This window comes from Chlorocebus sabaeus, chromosome 20, assembly GCF_047675955.1.
Source record: "Chlorocebus sabaeus isolate Y175 chromosome 20, mChlSab1.0.hap1, whole genome shotgun sequence".
NCBI lineage: Eukaryota > Metazoa > Chordata > Mammalia > Primates > Cercopithecidae > Chlorocebus > Chlorocebus sabaeus.
The window spans coordinates 67813353-67832636 of NC_132923.1; the positions used below are offsets into that span (position 1 = coordinate 67813353).

General features: G+C 37.6%; 1 long non-coding RNA gene across 1 annotated transcript in view; it reads right to left on the minus strand.

The window, feature by feature from the left end:
- LOC119625291 (uncharacterized) overlaps positions 1 to 19284 on the minus strand; it is a 126706-nt gene that overhangs the window by 79291 nt on the left and 28131 nt on the right. Inside the window, exons 2-3 of the long non-coding RNA XR_005241429.2 lie at positions 13155 to 13274; positions 9343 to 9390 (exon numbers count right to left, since the gene is read on the minus strand). This is a non-coding gene — a long non-coding RNA (uncharacterized lncRNA). The remainder of the gene's footprint in view (positions 1 to 9342; positions 9391 to 13154; positions 13275 to 19284) is intronic.

Consider the following 19284-nt stretch of genomic DNA (forward strand, 5'->3'; position numbering starts at 1 on the left):
TCAGTATCTTGTTCTTAAATGCCAGGCACAAAATGGCCACAGCACAGCTATCTTAACCTTGGGAGGGACAACCTTTTTTAAACGTATGCCTTCAGCCATGGACAGAGTGAGCTGAAGGGCCACAGTGCAGCCTAGGTAGAACAATGTCTAGTAGCTTATCCGAAAGGAATATTGTGCATGCAGTTTTCCAAGACACCCACTCCTCAGAGCTAATGCCAGTGAGTTAATCAACTACTTTTCTGCCTGCACAACTGTGATACCTAAAGCTGCTAGGAACATCATTTTTAGACATTCGTAGGAGGGATTCTTTTTTGTAATTCTACATTTCTTTAACTCCTACCACATGTCTAGGCTTGCCTTCCAGAGACACACATTGCTACCTTTTCAGAGCACTTTTTTTTTTTTTTTTTTTTTTTAAATCATGGACTAAGGAGCCCTCCTACAGCTGATTGCAGTAAATGCTAAAACAGCAAACAATTTCACTGGAAGGACATAAAATGACCTGCATGCAGGTCCCGTTAGGCACCCTAGAATGAAGCCTATCACGCTTCTTTCCTTCAAACCTCCTTTTGCTCTTGCCTCCCCAGGAACCTTGATTCCCCACAAGCACCCAAACTAAAACAAAAGGGGTAGTCAGCTCTTGACACCTTTTGATTGAATGTATGCTATATGCCAAAGCCTAGAACGATGGTAGTAAACAAGGAAGGAATTCAGTGATCAAGAATATAATATTCTGACGGCTTAGTGAGACAGATAAATAAAACATTCAAAAGAATGGATCATGTGCTGATAGAGGCAAAGAATCATACAGAGAAGAAGGGATGTCAGGGAAGGCTTCCAAGAATAAGATATATTTAAATTGAAGTATAAAAACATGAACAAGACTTATCCAAGAAAAGATAGTGGGAAAAAAACTGTTCCAGGCCCAAGGAACAGCATATACAAAGACCTGGAAAAGACAGAAAGCATTTTGCAACTGCAGGAATACAGGTAGGATTAGTTATGAAATTAGGCACATAAGCTTGGTGGTCAGAATGATCTAGATCTGGATTTCAATTCTGTGACTTTGAGCAAGTTATATAACCTTTCTATGGCTCATACTTTTCATCTGTAAAGTAGAGACCATAACAGTACTTTTTCTGTGGAGTTACTGTAAGGATTAAACACACATAATTCAAGTGGCAAAATAATTAGGCAATCAAAAACTGTCAGTTTATTATATTACTATTGTATTATATTTTATTATTTCTATTATTGTTACTATTATTTTTAATATCAAAAAGCTTACTTTTAAACTTTTTTATACCAACTTTAAAAAAATCTCAACTGAGAAGAAAAAACTACCCACTCTCCTGGAATTTTATAAAAATTAAATAAAGCAATGCTTGTCTCAAAGTAAAAATAAAAAATAGATAAGTATTAGGAATGCTTTCAGCTACAAATAAAGGAAGACCTTCTGGCAGAATCAATACAAAAACAAAAAATGGGGGTATTTTTCTTACCTAAAAATAAACAGAGATAGGTGCTTGCTGGTATTGATTTAGAAGGTTGATGCTGTTTGGGCTGACATTCTGAAATTTTCTTGAAATTTCCATTCTTATTCCTTCTTTAAGGGCAGAAAGGTATGATATATTTTCTCACTCATTATAAGGATCATGGCCTACATGCCTTCTACATAAAAGATGGGTTAACAAGAGAAAAGCATAACAAACTTAATCAAAGCTTTATGTGACATGGGAGCCTTCAGAAACAAACACCCAAAGACCCAGGGAAAGCTATCTATTTTTATGCTTAGGTTCAATGAAGAATAAACGGCTGTATAGAAATGTGATTGGACAAAGGGTATAATATAATGGTAATAGATTGTAAGGGAGGGGAGACCCAGTAAGACTTGCCTGTTCAGATTGTTCTTGGTTTCTGTGTAGCATTCTTTCCTCCCAGGTATGGGGCAAGAGCCCTCTGAAATCAGAGTCTTCAAGAGAAAAATTAAAAGAATGACTTTCTAGGTTTTATGACTTGCTTTGGAGGAGAAATTTGGTTGGTGTGTTGTCTCCTCTGCCATTAAACCAGACTCCCAGTCTCAAAAACAGATCAGTCCAGTTAAACAGTTAACAGGTGTATCTCATTTCAGGAGGCAATGTTGTAGGTGAGCTTTCACCAACGTTAGGCTTTTATGTAGTGTAAGCAATCAAGTATTTAATAAGATGCATTTTTATAGAAACAAAGTGAAAACAAACGTTAATAGAACAAACTAAACTCAATTTTTGAGTCCAGGGGGCACCCGGTCAAGATTTCTAGATGTTAGTCTGAGTAGCTGTAGCTGAAGCAAGGGCAGGCAGTGGTAATTTGAACAAATTTTCCTGGTTTACTGTTTGCATGGGGTGGCCCAGTGAACTTCCTGAATAGTCTATACAGCAACAGGCTTGAGGGTTGTTCATATACAAGTTGTTGTGGTAATTTCTCTGAAGTCTATATAAAGTAATCCAGCTTCAGTTTGCTAGGCTTCAGGAAAAGAACAGTTTTTTGTTTTTGTATTTTTTTCAATGATTCCAAGCCAGAAAGTGGGAGAAAAATTAGTATTAATTATTTGAAGACTTGCAGCCAGAAATGGGAGGAAACTAGAAAATTCAAGAATGCAGTCCAGATTTTAGGTAACTGACAAACCTTCAGAAACAATGAGCTAGAATCTAATAACAGGTACACTATAATTTTCTTCTGAAACAGAATTTTTTCGTACAGTCACTCCCATTTCTACCAAAAATAAATCAGAGTAAGACTGATTTGTTTGCAAAATTGGTTTAGTTTCATTAAACTTGACCTGCTTGTTTTAAAAAGTGCAGCAAGAATAGTGATTGACCAATAAGCTCTCTTTACATTTGCTTTGCTGGTGCTTCTTATAAGAAATCTCACTGAGGAAGCCAAGTCAAGAACTCACCATCAAAATTAACCTGTAGGACCTATAAATTTGGATAAATTTATTTCTGCTTGAGGTCCCCAAAATATCCTGAGGTTTCTAGGTCTGTTAGGAAGTGAAATTCTTTACCTACTTGAAGGGTAACTGTGTGGACCATATATTTAAGGCAGCAAGCTAGTTTTTCCAAGGAGTTCTTTACTGGCTCTATAAAATCAACCCTAGTTTCTTAAAGTTGTCTGATCACAAATGAAAATAAGGCATTCCAACCAAGTTTTGGTAAGAAGACCAATATTTCTATTAGTATCCTGTTATAAGGATAACAGATTTGTATTGAATTTATGCAAATAACTATATTGCCATAAAAATAAGAATAATCAGGCCAGGTGCAGTGGCTCACGCCTGTAATCCCAGCACTTTGAAAGGCCAAGGTGGGCAGATCACTTGAAGCCAGGCAAAATCCCATCTCTACTAAAAGTACAAAAATTAGTCAAGTGTGGTGGCAGGTGCCTGTAATCTCAGCTACTTGGGAAGTTGAGGCACGAGAATCACTTGAACCCAGGAGGCAGAAGTTGTAGTAAGCCAAGATAATGCACTGAACTCCAGCCTGGGCAACAGAAAGTGAGACTCTGTCTCAAAAAAAGAAAAAAAAAAAGAATAAGAATAGTCATAAATAATATTTTTAAATTCTGAAGGAATCAGACAAGGGAAAAAAAATAAATTTTTGTATTTTTATTCATAAAATTATAGTTTACCAAATAACTGTAAGCTATAGATAGCTTAAACAAAAATAAATTTCTTAAATCTGAATAACAAAACTTATATTAAAACAACAACATTTCAAAGAAAATGTCATAAAAACATTTTTTGTTTTTTCTTTTTTGAGACAGGGTCTCACCTTGTCAGCCAAGCTGCAATGGCATGATCCCAGTTCACTGCAACTTCCACCTGCTGGGTTCAAGTGATTCTCCTGCCTCAGCCACCCGAGTAGCTGTGATTACAGTGCATGTCACCACACCCAACTAATTTTTGTATTTTTCATAGAGATAGGTTTTCACCATATTGGTCAGGCTGGTCTTGGACTCCTGGCCTCAAGCGACCCATCTGCATCAGCCTCCCAAAGTGCTGGGATTACAGGCATGAGCCACTGTGCCCTGCCAAAAACATTCTTATCAGTTAATTTAGTTCCATGTAATTAATTATTGTTCTGTTTGAGTTTGGTTAGCAGTTTCATGAAGCCATCAGTTTCTTCATTAGAGTACTGAAAATTCTTACCCAGTCCAATGATGTATTCTTTAAGTTATCAGAAACCTATATTCAAGAGTACTTTAGAGTCTTTTTCATGAATCTTCCTGAAGAAGCAAATTTGGACTGTAGCTGACTAAAAGTGCTTTTAGAGAAGAAGGAAAACAATAACTATCTATGAATGACAAAGAATGATCATGTATAAAATCAGGTGAGAGACTTCATTATAAAAATGATGCAACTTACAAAAAATTTTGGTTATTTCTGTGGTATACAATATTTTAATATAATAATCAAAATTATGACTAACAGATTTCTAGGAATCCTATATAATTTTTGGGACACTCTATCAAAAACATACTTAGATTTTGTTGATATTAACATATATATAAGTTTAGAAGGTTTAGCAACACTTACAATATTATTTGACAATGCATCCCATATAATTTAACATATCAGATAAGACTTATTAGTTTAATATCTCTTTTTTATAAAGCGAGAGACACATCCTTTTAGCTTTCCAGGGACCCAACTGAAAAATTCCAAAGTTAATTCAAAGTCAAACAGAGTTAATTTAGAATTTGACTTTGGGAAGTTTGTCAAAAATGTCAAATGGTTTAAAACATGCGATTAAATATGAGCTTGGCTATCTATTCAAAAAGGCAATAACATATTTTAAAGGCAAATGCAAGAGGTTACATATTGTGAACAACAACCTAGCTCTTTTAATACTGAGAAGACTCACTTTTTATTAATAAAAACAAAAATAATCAAGGCCAGGTGTGGTGGCTCATGCCTCTAATTCCAACATTTTGGGAGGCTGAGGTGTGCAAATCACTTGATCCCAGGAGTTCAAGACTAGCCTGGGCAACATGGTAAAACTCCATTTCTTGAAAAACTACAAAAAATTAGTCGGACATGGTGGCATGCACTTGTGGTCCCAGGTTGGGACTTGGAGGCTGAGATGAAAGGATTAATTAAGCCTAGAAGGCAGAGGTTACAGTGAGCTGAGATCACACCACTGCCCCCCAGGCTGGGTGACAAAGTAAAATCCTGCCTCAAAAACAAACAAACAAACAAAAATTATCAAAGACCTAATAACATAAAGATAAAACATAAGAAATTATCTTTTTTTTTTTTTTGAGACAAAGTTTTGCTCTTGCTGACCAGGCTGGAGTGCAGTGGGGAGATCTCGGCTCACCACAACCTCTACCTCCTGGGTTCAAGTGATTCTCCTGCCTCACCCTCCCAAGTAGCTCGGATTACAGGCATGCGCCACCACACCTGGCTAATTTTGTATTTTTAGGAGAAACTCCTGACCTCAGGTGATCCGCCCTCCTGGACCTCCCAAATTGCTGGGATTACAGGAGTGAGCCCGACCTAGAAATTATCTTGATAAAACACAAAATATTTGTTTCCTAACAAGTTACTTAAAAGGAGAAAAAAAAAAAAACCTTCACATTCTCAGACCAATACTCCAAGAAAACTTCATGATTTTAAACTAAGGAAAAGAAATTCTAGTTAGATCAGGGTAAAATAGCTAACTTTAAAAAAACCTTATAAATAAATTTATCCAATCTCAGTCATCTTTGGTAACGCAAGGTAAAATTTTTACAAGCCTTTTATAACTTTTTGTTATATTCATAAGCTTTTTTAAAAAAAATATTTTTGTGCCTTTCTTTATCAAAAACATCTTATGTTCCTCAGAGTTGTTTCTCTATACAATCTCATTTTGTTGCTCTTCATTTTATTGTGCTTTGCAGATATTGCATTTGTTAATAAATCGACAGTTTGTGGCACTTCTAAGTTGAGTGAGTCTATTTGCATCATTTTTTCAATAGCATGTGCTCACTTTGTTTTTGTTAGCATTTTTTTAGCAATGAAGTATTTTTAAACTAAGGTATGTACAATTTTTTTTTTCAACATAATACTATTGAACACTTAATGGACTACAGTAGAGTATAAACATGACTTTTATATGCACTAGTGATACGACTCCGATGACTGGAGGAACACCAGCGTCCTTAGTCTCCTGCCGATTTTGATAAAATGACACAGACGCACATGGAGTGGTTTTAAGGAGCGCGAAGTTTAATAGACAAGAAAGAAGGAAGAAACTCCCCCATACAGAGACAGAGGGAGGGGGGCTCCCAAGCCAAGAGAGGAAACTCCCCTGTGCCGCAGAAAAGTGGCTGCTTGTATGAGGAGGCTGGAGGAGGTGGTGTCTGATTTGCATGGGGCTCAGGGGCTGCTTTAACCAGGCAGGTCATTCACATTCACGGAGCTGTGAAAAACTTAGCCCTCCCACCCTAATCTTTTAATATACAAATGCAGAGCACCGTGACATTCTACACACGTGGGGATATGTGGGGGCAGCCATGTTGCCTGGCACATGTTGGGGCAAGGAAGAAGATGGCAGGAATTGCCATGTTTTGGTGGACCCAGTTTCTAAGGGGCTCATTTGCATATCAAAGTTTGCTGACCGAGCATTAAGAACCAGGGCTTTCCTGCTAGACAAAAAATGTTTCTGGAGCTGCTTAAAAGAAACCAAAACTTCCCAAAGACCCCCTTTCCTCTTTGTTTGCTTAAAATAATTTCTTAATAACTCTTATTACCCTGGGAAATCAAAAGTATGTATGACTCACTTTATTGCAATGATCTGGAACTAAACCTGCAACATCTCCAATGTATGCCTGTAATTTCTAGTAGCTCAATAACATATTTTAATTATAATCTTTAACTCTAGTAACCTTAATTTCTAATGAAAACTAGCAAGTATTGTAAATTGGCTTACATCAGCATTTACCATTTTATAATTTCCAGAAAGATGTTTCCTCAATTTTTCATGCTTATTACCAGGCTCAGAGATAGGTAGCTTTCTATGCCATATAAAACAGGATGCTAAAATATTTAAACCTAAACTTATTCTTAGTACTTAATGTTTTAGCATTTTACCTTACTGAGGCATGTAGTAAGTACATATTACTTAATCTCACATTAAGGTTTTAAGTTACCAAAAAAGATTTTTGAAGCTATTCTTAAGGAGACATATGTTATAAAGCATAATTATATTGAAAAATTTACTTATAGACTTTTATCTCACATTCATCTAATTCATCCAACTTTAAGAATTATGCTTGAACTGTTTATGAAAATTTTATAATACATTAAATAAAGCTAACCATTATCTTATCTTTTTTTGCTGACAACTCAGAGAAGTATCAAAAAATCACAGACACAAAGAAACTAAAAACTTAACATGTTCTCTCCTCTTATTTATTTATTTATTGCAACTGACATGCATCAAGCAATTAATTCATTTTTTACTGTGCATTCTGTTTTTAGGCTAGATTTCTAGTTTTATAACCTTAAACATCTAACAGAGACAATATAAACCTGTCTGTACAGAAAACCCAGGCAAAAATGTATGTCTGTATTAGATGTAATGATATAAACATACAGACAGAAGCAGATTTTACAGTTTCTATTCTATAACTTTTAGCCACATGCCAGGTTCGATAATTTAAAGCTCACTAGCTGGATCTGTAAATTGGGTTAGGTAAGGTTATCTACTCAGATGGCTACAGCTTTTTATCAATTCTTCTGGAGAAGGCTTTTAAAATTTTTCATTTGACCAGTTTCCAAATAGTTTTTTTTTTTCCCTCTTTTCTATGAAAGTCATCTCCCTGAAGTTTGTATTACAAAAGGTAACTATCAAGTTCTAGAGAAAAGTGTAGAAAATTTACATGTCAAAGGCACAGAGAAAGCCTACTATCAGAGACCAATCTTATGGAGGCTACGAACTAGATTGTAAGCTGGTGACTGAGGAGTCATCTTACAGCTGTTTGAATGTCTCTAAAGACCCATCTAAGTGGACGAGTTATCCATTTCTGTTACAACTGAATGTGTTGTATTTTTCTCTAATTTTGTCTGAGTTCTCACTGGAGAGTGTTTATAGACATTCTCTAGTGAGAGAGATGGGCTTATCAAGATAGCCACTCTATGGTAGAGCCCTGACTGGGAGGATAATTAGGCTCAGGCATGTCAATTAAGTGAGACACAGAGGAAGATTCAAAATGAATGCTGAGGTAACTTAAAATTACGGGAATTTACTACAGGATTTTACAAGGACATACACAGATGGACCTAGGAGAAGGTTTAGTAGCCTAACAAAAGTCTGGCCACAAAAACCAGAGTCCTTCTAAGAAAGGGTTTTAGAGGAGCCAGTTTAAGAAGATTTCAAGTCCCCTTCCCCACCCCCCTAAAAAACCAATGATATTCTACATTCTCCTCAGCAAAAAAATCATGCCAGCAAGAAAGAAAACAGAAGGACTGAGCATATAGTTAACAGTGATTCAACAAGAGGAGTTTCAGTCAACTAAGTCCGCATGGAAGAAGCAATATCCAATAGCGAGAACAGAGAGGCCTTAAAAAAAAAGTAAAGACTAAATATCAGCTTTCAATTAATCAGACTTCTGACCACAGAGCTCTTTGAAGAAAAAAAACAAAACAAAAAAACTTTTTGAATCTTTTATTTTCAGATTTCAGCCAGAACAAACAGCGACTGCTTGAACTACTTGTGGCTTTTTTTTTTTTTAATGCTTTTAAACTGAGGGCCCTACCAAGTGACTCAGAACCAAAATCAGTAAGTCTTTTATGACTTAACCAAGAATGAAAGTGATGTCCTGAAAAGAGGGTGCAAAAAGATGTAGTCCTCCCAAGATCCAGAATCATCCCCCAAAGATAGTCGAAAGAAAGAAAGACCTTTGTTGCCACAGAACTAAGCAATGAAGGCTGAGACCAAAAGAAAAACAAACAAACAAACAAAAAAACACGCCCCTTACAAATTGAAACCTCTAATAAGACAAATTCCCCTGAGAGCTGGCACTACATGCAAAAAAAAACATTCAGGCTCTCAGACTATTTGGACTGGCTGCCTGATGTAAGCTGATACTTGCACCCTCCAGCTGGCGGAGACCGGAGAGAATAGTCTCACTGATCATAAAACCAAATCTTTAGGACACAGAACAAGACAAACAGGAAAGAAATGGCTGTCTCTGGAAAGGAAAAGACCAATAACAAATATGTATTTCCAAACCAAATTTACACAAAAGACACAATCCAAACAAATGATTTCTTCCTGCTAATCTGAATTTGGGAAGGAACGGATAAAAAGAAATGCTTACCTTCCATTCTAAACTGGGCACTACAGGCAGAGATCCAGGAGAGGTGACCTTGGCTAAAAAAAAAAAAAAAAAAAAAAAAAAAAAATGTGTTCTGTTGTTGTTGTTGTTGATTTTTTGTCAGTTGTCCCAAGCTCTGCTGTGAGTCAGGTGTTTCAATGACTCCACATTGGGTACCAGAAACTGTAGGGGCAGGAGAGGGGTGTGATAACTTGATGTTGTAGGAGGATCAAACGCAGCACTTAGGATTACTCACTCATCGTAAGTGCTGCGCTTGATCCTCCTATAATAAAAGATAGGTTAGCAAGAGAAAGGCATGACAAATTTATTTAATCAAAGTTTTATGTGACACAGGAGCCTTCAGAAATGAAGACCAAAAGACCCAAGGAAAACTTTTTTTTTTTTTTTTTTGAGATAGAGTTTCTCTCCTGTTGCCCAGGCTGGAGTGCAGTGGCACGATCTCGGCTCACTGCAACCTCCGCCTCCCAGGTTTAAGCAATTCTCCTGCCTCAGCCTCCCGAGTTGCTGGGATTACAGGCATGGGCCACCACGCCCGGTTAATTTTGTATTTTTAATGGAGACAAAGTTTCTCCATGTTAATCAGGCTGGTCTCGAACCCCTGGCCTCAGGTGATCCACCCATCTCTGCCTCTCAAAGTGCTGGGATTACAAGCGTGAGCCACCGAGCCCAGCGAAAACTGGCTATTTTTATGCTTAGGTTTGATAAAGAGCAGACATCCGTGTTGAAATGTGATTAGACGAAAAAAGGTGATTGAGTGGTAAAAGCCTGAGAGGAAAACCTAGTAAGGCCTGTCTGTTCAGATTCTTCTGGGTTTCTGTAGAATTCCTTTCTTCCAGATATGGGTCAGGACCCCTCTGAAATGAGGTTCTTTAAGGGAGAAGAGAAAAGAGTGACCTTTCTAAGCTTTATGGCTTGCTTTGGGGAAAGGGTTCTAGTTTCTATGACCCACCTTAGGCAAGAGAATTCTACAACTTACTTCAGGAGAGAAAGAAAGCAGGAAAGGTCAGAGAGAGATTTCGTTTTTGTTTTTTGTTTTTTTTTTTTGTTTTTTGAGACAGAGTCTCGCTGTGTCACCCAGGCTGGAGCGCAGTGGCATTGGCTCACTGCAAGCTCTGCCTCCCGGGTTCACGCCATTCTCCTGCCTCAGCCGCCCGAGTAGCTGGGACTACAGGCGCCTGCCACCAGGCCCGGCTAATTTTTTCTATTTTTAGTAGAGACATGGTTTCACTGTGTTAGCCGGGATGGTCTCGATCTCCTGACCTTGTGATCCACCGGTCTCAGCCTTCCAAAGTGCTGGGATTACAGGTGTCAGCCACTGCGCCCGGCGGAGATTTTGCTCTTAAGACCTTCCCATCTCCTTTAGTTCTAAGTACTCAGCATGCCAAAGTGCCATACTTTGGGATATCATTTTCCTAGCCCCAACACTTGGGTCACATATAGTAGCTTCAGCTCCTGACATTAGATCCACATTCAAGGAAAGAAAAATGAGACAGGGATGATGCCGGGCAGCTTTTAATAGGAAAGCAAAACCTTCCCCAAACATTCAGGAAACTTCCATCTACCACGTGTTAAGCACAGATGCATACAGAACCAAGCAATGAAGGACACAGAACCAAGCAATGAAGCTGTGTGGCTACTGTTGGCTCAAGGGAAACTGAAATATGAGCGTCTATCTGGGCACATTGCTCCCCAATCTGGAGTTTTGTCAGCAAAGAAGGAGTGAATGAATATTAAGTAAGCAATCAACAATATCTGCCACAGTATTATTTACTGAATCTTCCATGTGCCAAGTTCTGCACTCAGATCTTTATATAAATTATTTCATTTACTCCTCACGTTTAATATAATAAGGCTTTTTAAAATTAGTAATGATTTTTAAAAAATAGATAAGGAGATAGTTGCACAAAAAGAAAATGTAAGTTACACACACAAACACACACACACACACTCATAGGACCTCTGAAAAATTCACTTATACCTATGAGCTATTATTGTAGCTAGAATATAGCATGTGAGATCACATGCTTTACCCTTCCTCTGAAATTTCACCCCGCAACTGTGGCACTCAACATTTTACAAGTGCTTGTGTTAAACACTATACCTATCTAAAACATTGCCCGACTCCCCACCTCGACTGGGCTTCTTGGGTTAGAGATTATAACTTACATTTCTTAATGTTCTCCTCTCCATCAATGACTAGCTCTTAGTCAACCAAAAAGAGAATGCTGCTAATCAAGTAAAAGCAACTCCAGTGTGTTTTTAAATTCAAAAGGCCTGAAGTCCTGCTTTCCTAGGCATAGGGTCTGCTCTTTAGCAGCTTCAGCTGTACTGGAGCAAAAAGGAACGGTAGGCAGGGGATTCATGACTGGAGACAGACTTCACAGATACCCTCTATTCTCAGCTAATTAGCATCTTCAACTCCTCTCCTGCCCATCTCCTTAGGTTCCTCTTATTGTTGCTTTTAGAGTTTAAAATCGGAAGAATACTGTATTTCCTATTATAAACAGCATAATAGGAACACATGACGTCAATGTCTTGGCCTAAGGCCTATGAGGCTTGGAATGTGTATCATCACCAAACATCAATAATTTAAGATCTATTTCAGTATAGATCATGCATTCAAGTATATCATGCTATGCTGTAAATATAACACATTTATAACTCCAACTCTTACAGCCCTAAGCACGTGCCCAGACCTAATACAGATCCAGCAGTGTGTCCACTGAAAAAAATCAGATAGTATCTCTGTGTCTCTGTTTTTCATTAAACATTATGCTTGAGAATAATTTAAGCTCAGTCAGTGTCATAGAGTCGATACTATTTGTTTGTTGAAAGTTACTTTAAAAAAAATCCATTTCTACAGAGGTCCATCGGCATTGCCACTTTGCATTGGAACATGTGGTCAAGCAATTAGTACCAGTTCTCAGTTGGTGTCCTTGTCTTAATGACCCACAAGTATAGAGAACTTCTTTAGTGAGGAGGCTCCAGGAAGAATTCTGCTCTTGGATAGTAACTTGACAATCAAACCTGAGAATTATTAGGAAAGAGAATAGCCAAAGCAGAAAGGAAATGGGACAGGTTTGTATTGTAATTAAAATACAAGAATTGGATACATGTGGATTTGAATCCTAATACATATGCACTAGCTGTGTGAATTGGGGAAAGCTACTTAATCTCTTGAGTCTCATAGTTTTCATCTGTAAACAGGAAGGATATGATACAAATATCTGACAGAAGAGAATTTAAGTTAATATATGCAGTGCCTGTTTAGGCGTTCTATAAATGACACTATTATTTACATGAGACATACAGGGCTAAAGAATTAACGGAGCATATTGTTTATCATAGGAATCTGATCCCAGAGGGGCCAGTAGAACCAAGGAAAGGCTTTTCTTACGAAAGATACTTTCCTGCAAGCTCACTTTGTCTTATGCCTTGCTATTCTGCCTCCTTAGCTAGAGTGGCTATTCTGAAATATCCATGTGCTGGCTCCATACTATCCTACTGATAGCTGTCTGTCACAGCCCTCATGCCCACTAGCTCTGTGAAACTTTTGGTTCCAAGGTAAAAGATAACAATTCCAGCCATGAATTTTTTTTTTTTTTTTTTCACTGTCAGTGAAATGGATCAGAGGGATCAGCTGTGTGCCTCTCCCACTGTGACAAACAAGACCAGCACATTGCCTATTTGAAGGAGATCAGCATATTTGAAGGAGTCAGAGCCTCTCAGGTCTGCTTTTAAGAAAACAAAGTGTTTTCTACCATTATAGGTAGCCCCTGAACAAACAGTCTTACCTGCCAACAATGCAGGTTGAATAGATTGGCTCTAAGTTGGGGTAGGGGTGTTTTCCGTGATCCTTATAAGTTTGGGGGTGTTTTCTGTGACCCTCATAAGTTTGTAGGTGAGACAGACTCCTGTAACAAAAGACAGATTAACAGGAGAAAAACAAGTAGGTTTACAAATACATGCAGTGTACTTCACATAGAAGAAACTTCAATGAAAGGTGACTCAAAGCACTGCCTTAAAACCCTGGCTTATATAGGACCTTCAACAAAGAACAATAACTTTTAGAGAAGTAACAGGACAAAGGAAGCAGAGGTGGGAAACTGTGGGAAGGTAAATTTATGAAAATAAACTAATAGAGCAAGGCTTGTTTGCATATTCCTCTGGTGCCATCTCTGAGCTGATAAGAACTGTCTCCTGTAAAAGAGAATTTCTATCCTAACTTTAGGCAGAAAAGGATAGAGAGAGCTTGTCTCTCTTTGCTGCTTCTTAATTGCCTTTAGTTAAAAAATTAGAGGTTACCTTCTCTATGTTAAAGAGATATATTCTAGGGTGACATATTCTAGTTTCCTTCACTGGCACTGAAGCCCCTAAGCCTGGTACAATGGGACTGAATAGAACAAGGTGAAACTGTCTGATGAAATAAGATCATGCTGTATTCTGTTTCATTGGCCTATGTGTCTGTGTTTGTACCAATACAAGGCTGTTTTGGTTACTGTAGCCATGTAGTGTAGTTTGAAGTTGGGTACTGTGATGCCTCCAGCTTTATTCTTTTCGCTTAGGATTACCATGGCTATTCAGCCTCTTTATTGATTCTATATGAATTTTAAAATAGTTTTCTCTAGTGCTTTGAAGAATGTCAATAGTAGTTTAATAGAAATAGCATTGAATCTATAAATTGTTTTGGGCAGTATGGCCATTTTCCTGATACTGCTTCTTCCTATCCATGATCATGGAATGTTTTTCCATTTGTTTTTGCCACCTCTGATTTCTTTGAGCAGTGGTTTGTTGTTCTCCTTGGAGACATCTTTCACCTCCCTAGTTGTCTGTATTCCTAGGTATTTTATTTGTGGGAATTGTGAATGGGAGTTCATTCCAGATTGGCTCTCAGCTTGACTGTTATTTGTGTTCTATTGTGAACACACATGCATGTGTATGTTCACTGCAGCACTACTCATAATAGCAAAGACATGGAGTCAACCTGAGTGTCCATCAATAATAGACCTGGTAAAGATAATGTGATACATAGACACCATGGAACACTATGCAGCCATGAAAAATAATGAGATCATGTCCTTTGCAGGGACATGGATGGAGCTAGAGGCCATTATCCTTAGCAAACCAACACAAGAACGGAAAACCAAATACCACATGTTCTCACTTATAAGTGGGAGCTAAATGATGGGAACACATGGACACACAGACAGAAACAACACACACTGGGGCCTTTTAGAGGGTGGAGGGTGGGAAAAGGGAGAGGTTCAGGAAAAATAACTAATGGTTACTAGGGCTAATACCTGGGTGATGAAATAATCTGTACAACAAACCCCCATGACACAAGCTTACCTATGTAACAAACCTGCATTTGTACCCCTGAACCTTAAAAGTTTTCTTAAAAAAAAAAAAGATCCTTCATGGACATAAAACAACAACTCAAATTTTACTGTCAAGCAGAATACTGTTCAGCCTAATGATTTTTTGTTTCAAACTCTCCTCCTGGGCTGTTTGAAATAGATTACACATTTTCTCTGTGGTGATCTCAGCCTATATCAATTCAAATACAATATGATATGGTTTGTCTTAGTTTTCCTTGTTAGAGGATACATCTGCATGCTGACTTCTTTCACCCAATAGCTGTTGCATGACACACGTGTGTAAGATCTATCAGTGCATTTCATTAGGACTAAAAGCTCACAGATAGGATTCAGTAAAGTGATTTTAAATCTAAAGTGTTCAACTCTCAAACTCACCTGGCTATTGCACTATGGAGAAGATGAGAGGGAAGGAGGAGGAAGAGTTTCCATTTCTGTAGAAGAATGGTAAATAGCCAGCTAGGAAGTCATAACCCTGACAAGTATTGAAGCACAGTGGATGTTTATCTTTGAAAGAAAAACCAATTTTATTTGTTTTACATAATAATGGATTCAGAGAAGTTTCCAAAACAGAAAAATTAGTTAACCGATCAAGGCTTAGTTCTGAATCTTTTGATAGGCTGAGTATACACAGAACAGAAGCTGACTCTAGATGTCCTATACACTTTCCAAAGAATGTCTCAATATGCCAATTTTCTTTCATTGTGAAAGAAAAGAAAACAAAACAGGCCACCATTTTCTCAGAGCAAATGGAAAGTATTATCTCTTTTCTGCAAACTAATAGGCCAGCATTAAATTCTTCCCTTTACATAATAAAGTAAAAATTTTTAAAAAATCCTTTATTTCCCTGTGTTATAAGGAAAATTGTATTTTTCCTCGCAATTGAACAACACTCCAACAACAACCAAAAAAGCCATCCACTGAGATTAAAGATCATTCCAGACATCTAATTTCTCAGGACATAGATTTTCTACAGCCAAAAATTAGATGAACTCCGGATCAGGAAGAAAGCTTTCCAAAGCCCCATCTTCAGCTGAATTGACTTGCACAGCATGACATATTAGGATGATCCAATAATTTTAAAGTAACAAATCCTCTCTTAAAGAGAAGGTAACCTCTGATATCATTAGAGACCCAAGTGTTCCTCTGGTTGTTACACTCTTTTCTTTTATTCTTATCTGTAATCTCCTAACCAGTGGGAAGTCAGGAGAACAAAGACATCTCAGACACTGTATATCAATCAAGGAATCAGCTGTACTACAATGACAACTCAGCTGGTGGCTTTGAAAGTTTATACCATGAGCCAGCATAAAATGTAATCATTTCAGAAATCAGAGAATATTATGGGATAGAAAGCTTTTCTTTAGAGTCTGAGAAGATCAGCAGGAAAATATTTTATCGACATGGTATTGATTATGGTAACATAGATAAAAATCTTCAACCATTTCAAAAATGGTTTTAATAAACAATTTAGGAAAAATGATGGCTTTATATAACATTTCCATGGGGGGCATAGTCTTAAAGGGTGATTGTGAAATTTAGAACAAAGAGCAGCGGGAATTTTCCTCTGATAGCATTTGTACATCCTTTCTAGTATAAGACCTGACTAGCACTACAGAACTGAAATATCACTGCAAAAGAAACACATTTTTTTAAGACCAAAAGGACTTTTAAAAATAAACATTCTCTTTTTTCATTCTTGACAATCCATTGAGACTATTTCTCTCTCTGTTATTGGCCTCACCCAGTAAGCAAGTATTATGACTTTCTAAAGTTCTAGAATCAAGCTTGTTGGAGTTTACTGAGATTAGCACTGATCTTTTGACACTAGCTGGCCATCTGTTGGCGAAAAGCATTCTTAAGTGAGCTATGTGCCAAGTACAAAGGCAGAAAGTTGATTACATTTTCTTACTCTCCCAGCTCCAGTTCCCTTCTATTATGCAAGAAGTTCCGGTACTCCAGCACATTCTTGCTTGTGAAGCTTTGAGGTTCTTATCGCTCAGCATAATGTAGAAACTAAGATGGTTTATTTAAATTTTTGCCTGTTTTGTCCATTCTCTGAAGCAAAAAGCTTTTTTCCCAATATCTCCCTTCTAGGTCTATTTCAATCATTGCTGTTATCCACATTAATGACATCATTTACCCTTACCAAACATTAATTACATGGTATGTGGTGTGCTAAATACTTTCCATACATAATTTTATTTAATCCTAACAACCATCTTGTGAGGAAAGCAATATCTCTACATTATGTAAAATAGAATTTAGGCTTGCCTAAGATCATCCTGTTAACAAGTCACAGAGCTGAAATATGAACCTAGTTTTCCTGAACTCGAAGCCCATCTGTCAAGTTTTATACTATACCATTTACCAAAGCTGAGCTTAAACCCTTCTTGCAACTTTAATCCATTCCCTTATTAGAGTTTTGCTCTGTAGTGTCCAAAATCTCTCATGCAAAACCAGGAAAAGGAAAACTCGGGTCTACTTTTGGCTTATAAGACTGGGGAGAGCTAGTAATTGCAACAATCTAAAAATCATTTTATAAACAAAAGCATATTGAAAACCTCACTCCCACACTATGTTCCAACTGTACTAAACCACTTGTTATGCTAACTGGGTCCTGCTTTACACTTGCTTGCCTATTTGCCTATAATTTCCTTTTTAAAATTTGCAAAATGTCCAGCCTTTCCTTATTTTAATACCTAATGTGCATTTTCAACAGCATATTTATTATCAGGTTCACTGAGATTTGCTCCCTCCAAAGTCGTCTGAAAAACATAGGCTTCTTGCATACGTTAACAACCTGTGTTGGGGTTTTTTTGTCTCTATGTTTAATGCTGAAGTCTGTTTCTTTGGGACACTTCAAACTCTCTGATTCATAGCCATGTGAACTACCCCTCTGCTTTCTGTTGCAAACAGGAGAAAGTGCTGCAAATAAAAAATTCTTTAAAGTCCGTCTTATAGTGTGAGCTTAAAACACCTTCCTTCCTACTTACACTATCTTCCCCCTCAAATGAATAAAGATATAAACACTGTCACAATTTCTATGTTATATGCTCTCATTATTTAACCGTGTTATACTGCACTTCAGGCTGGGCACGGTGGCTCACGCCTGGAATCCCAACACTTTGGGAGGCCAAGGTGGGACCCAGGAACTTGAGACCAGCCTGAACAACATAGGAAGATCCCATCTCTAAAAATAACAATAAAAAATTAGCCAAGACTGATGGTGCACACTTGTGGTCCCAGCTACTCAGGAGTTAGAAGGATCACCTGACCCTTGCGGGTAGGGCCGAGGCTACAGAGAGCCATGATTGAGCCACTGCACTCCAGTCTAGGTGACAGAGTGAGACTCCCTGTCTCTCACTCTCTCTCTCTCTCTCTCTCTCTCTCTCTATCTCTATCTCTCTGTGTGTGTGTGATACATAAACACACACACATACACACATATATACATACATATATATACACATACACACATATACTGCACTTCCAAATCAAAAAATAATTTTATTGACTCATAACTCTTAAATTTGAAGATGATTTCAAATTGTCTTCCATCTTTTTGCACAGAATTACAAGAGATATTTTGGACATCATGTGAAGCTTTGAATAGAGAAATAAAAATGAGTGCCGGCACTTTTCTACATAGATGTCTATACCTTTGGGACTCTGTTATCTCTTTACTCCTAGGTAGTTAGGGGGTTGATTATAGGTTACTGGGGAGAAATTCTGAGTGTCTTCATTGTGCAGATTTCAATAATAACAACTGGTGGGGGAAAAAAAAGAAAGAAAAGCCAAGATTCCTCTATTCAAGAAACTGATGTATTTTTGCTGCAGATATTCTGATCATATCGATGATGGAGGATAACACTGAGGACTTGTAAGGCAAGAGGCTCTGTGTTACATAGCCATTCTCTCACTTAACCTTCATGATAACCCTATGGAGGGAAATAATTATTAGCTTTTGTTCAAATTTGAGTTAACAGGCACAGAAAGGTTAAACCAGTGAAAGTACAACATCCGGTCTGAAGCCCATGCTCTTCACACTAGACTATACTAAAACTTCAGAAATGTTACTGAAATAAACCTCTCCTGCTTCCAAACAAAGAAACACAAGAAAAGTTCATCAGAAGAGAACTTAATGAGAAAGGCAGGACCCTACACTAAACAAAATAACATTTTCTTAAGTGTATCGATTGCCTTCATCTAATTTATTCATTCAAAAAGCATTTGTTGTGCTTACTTAATATGTGCCAGGAACTGTTCTAGGTGGTAATCTATCAGTGGATAAAACAGACCAAAAATCCTCACGTACCTGTGTTGGAATTAGACAATAATAATAAGTATGCAAGCTAGATAATAATGGGCTGAGAGAGCAGAAGAAGAAAAGTGGAGTACCGAACCCCAGGGTGAGAGGGTTGTTCAAGAGGTTAAGGGGACAAGGAAAAATTTTAATGAAGACCGAGAAGGTGTGGTAACGGAAGTAGGAGGAAAACCAGTAGAGTTTGGTGTCCTAGAAGCCAAGTGAAAAGTGGTTTTTAAGGAA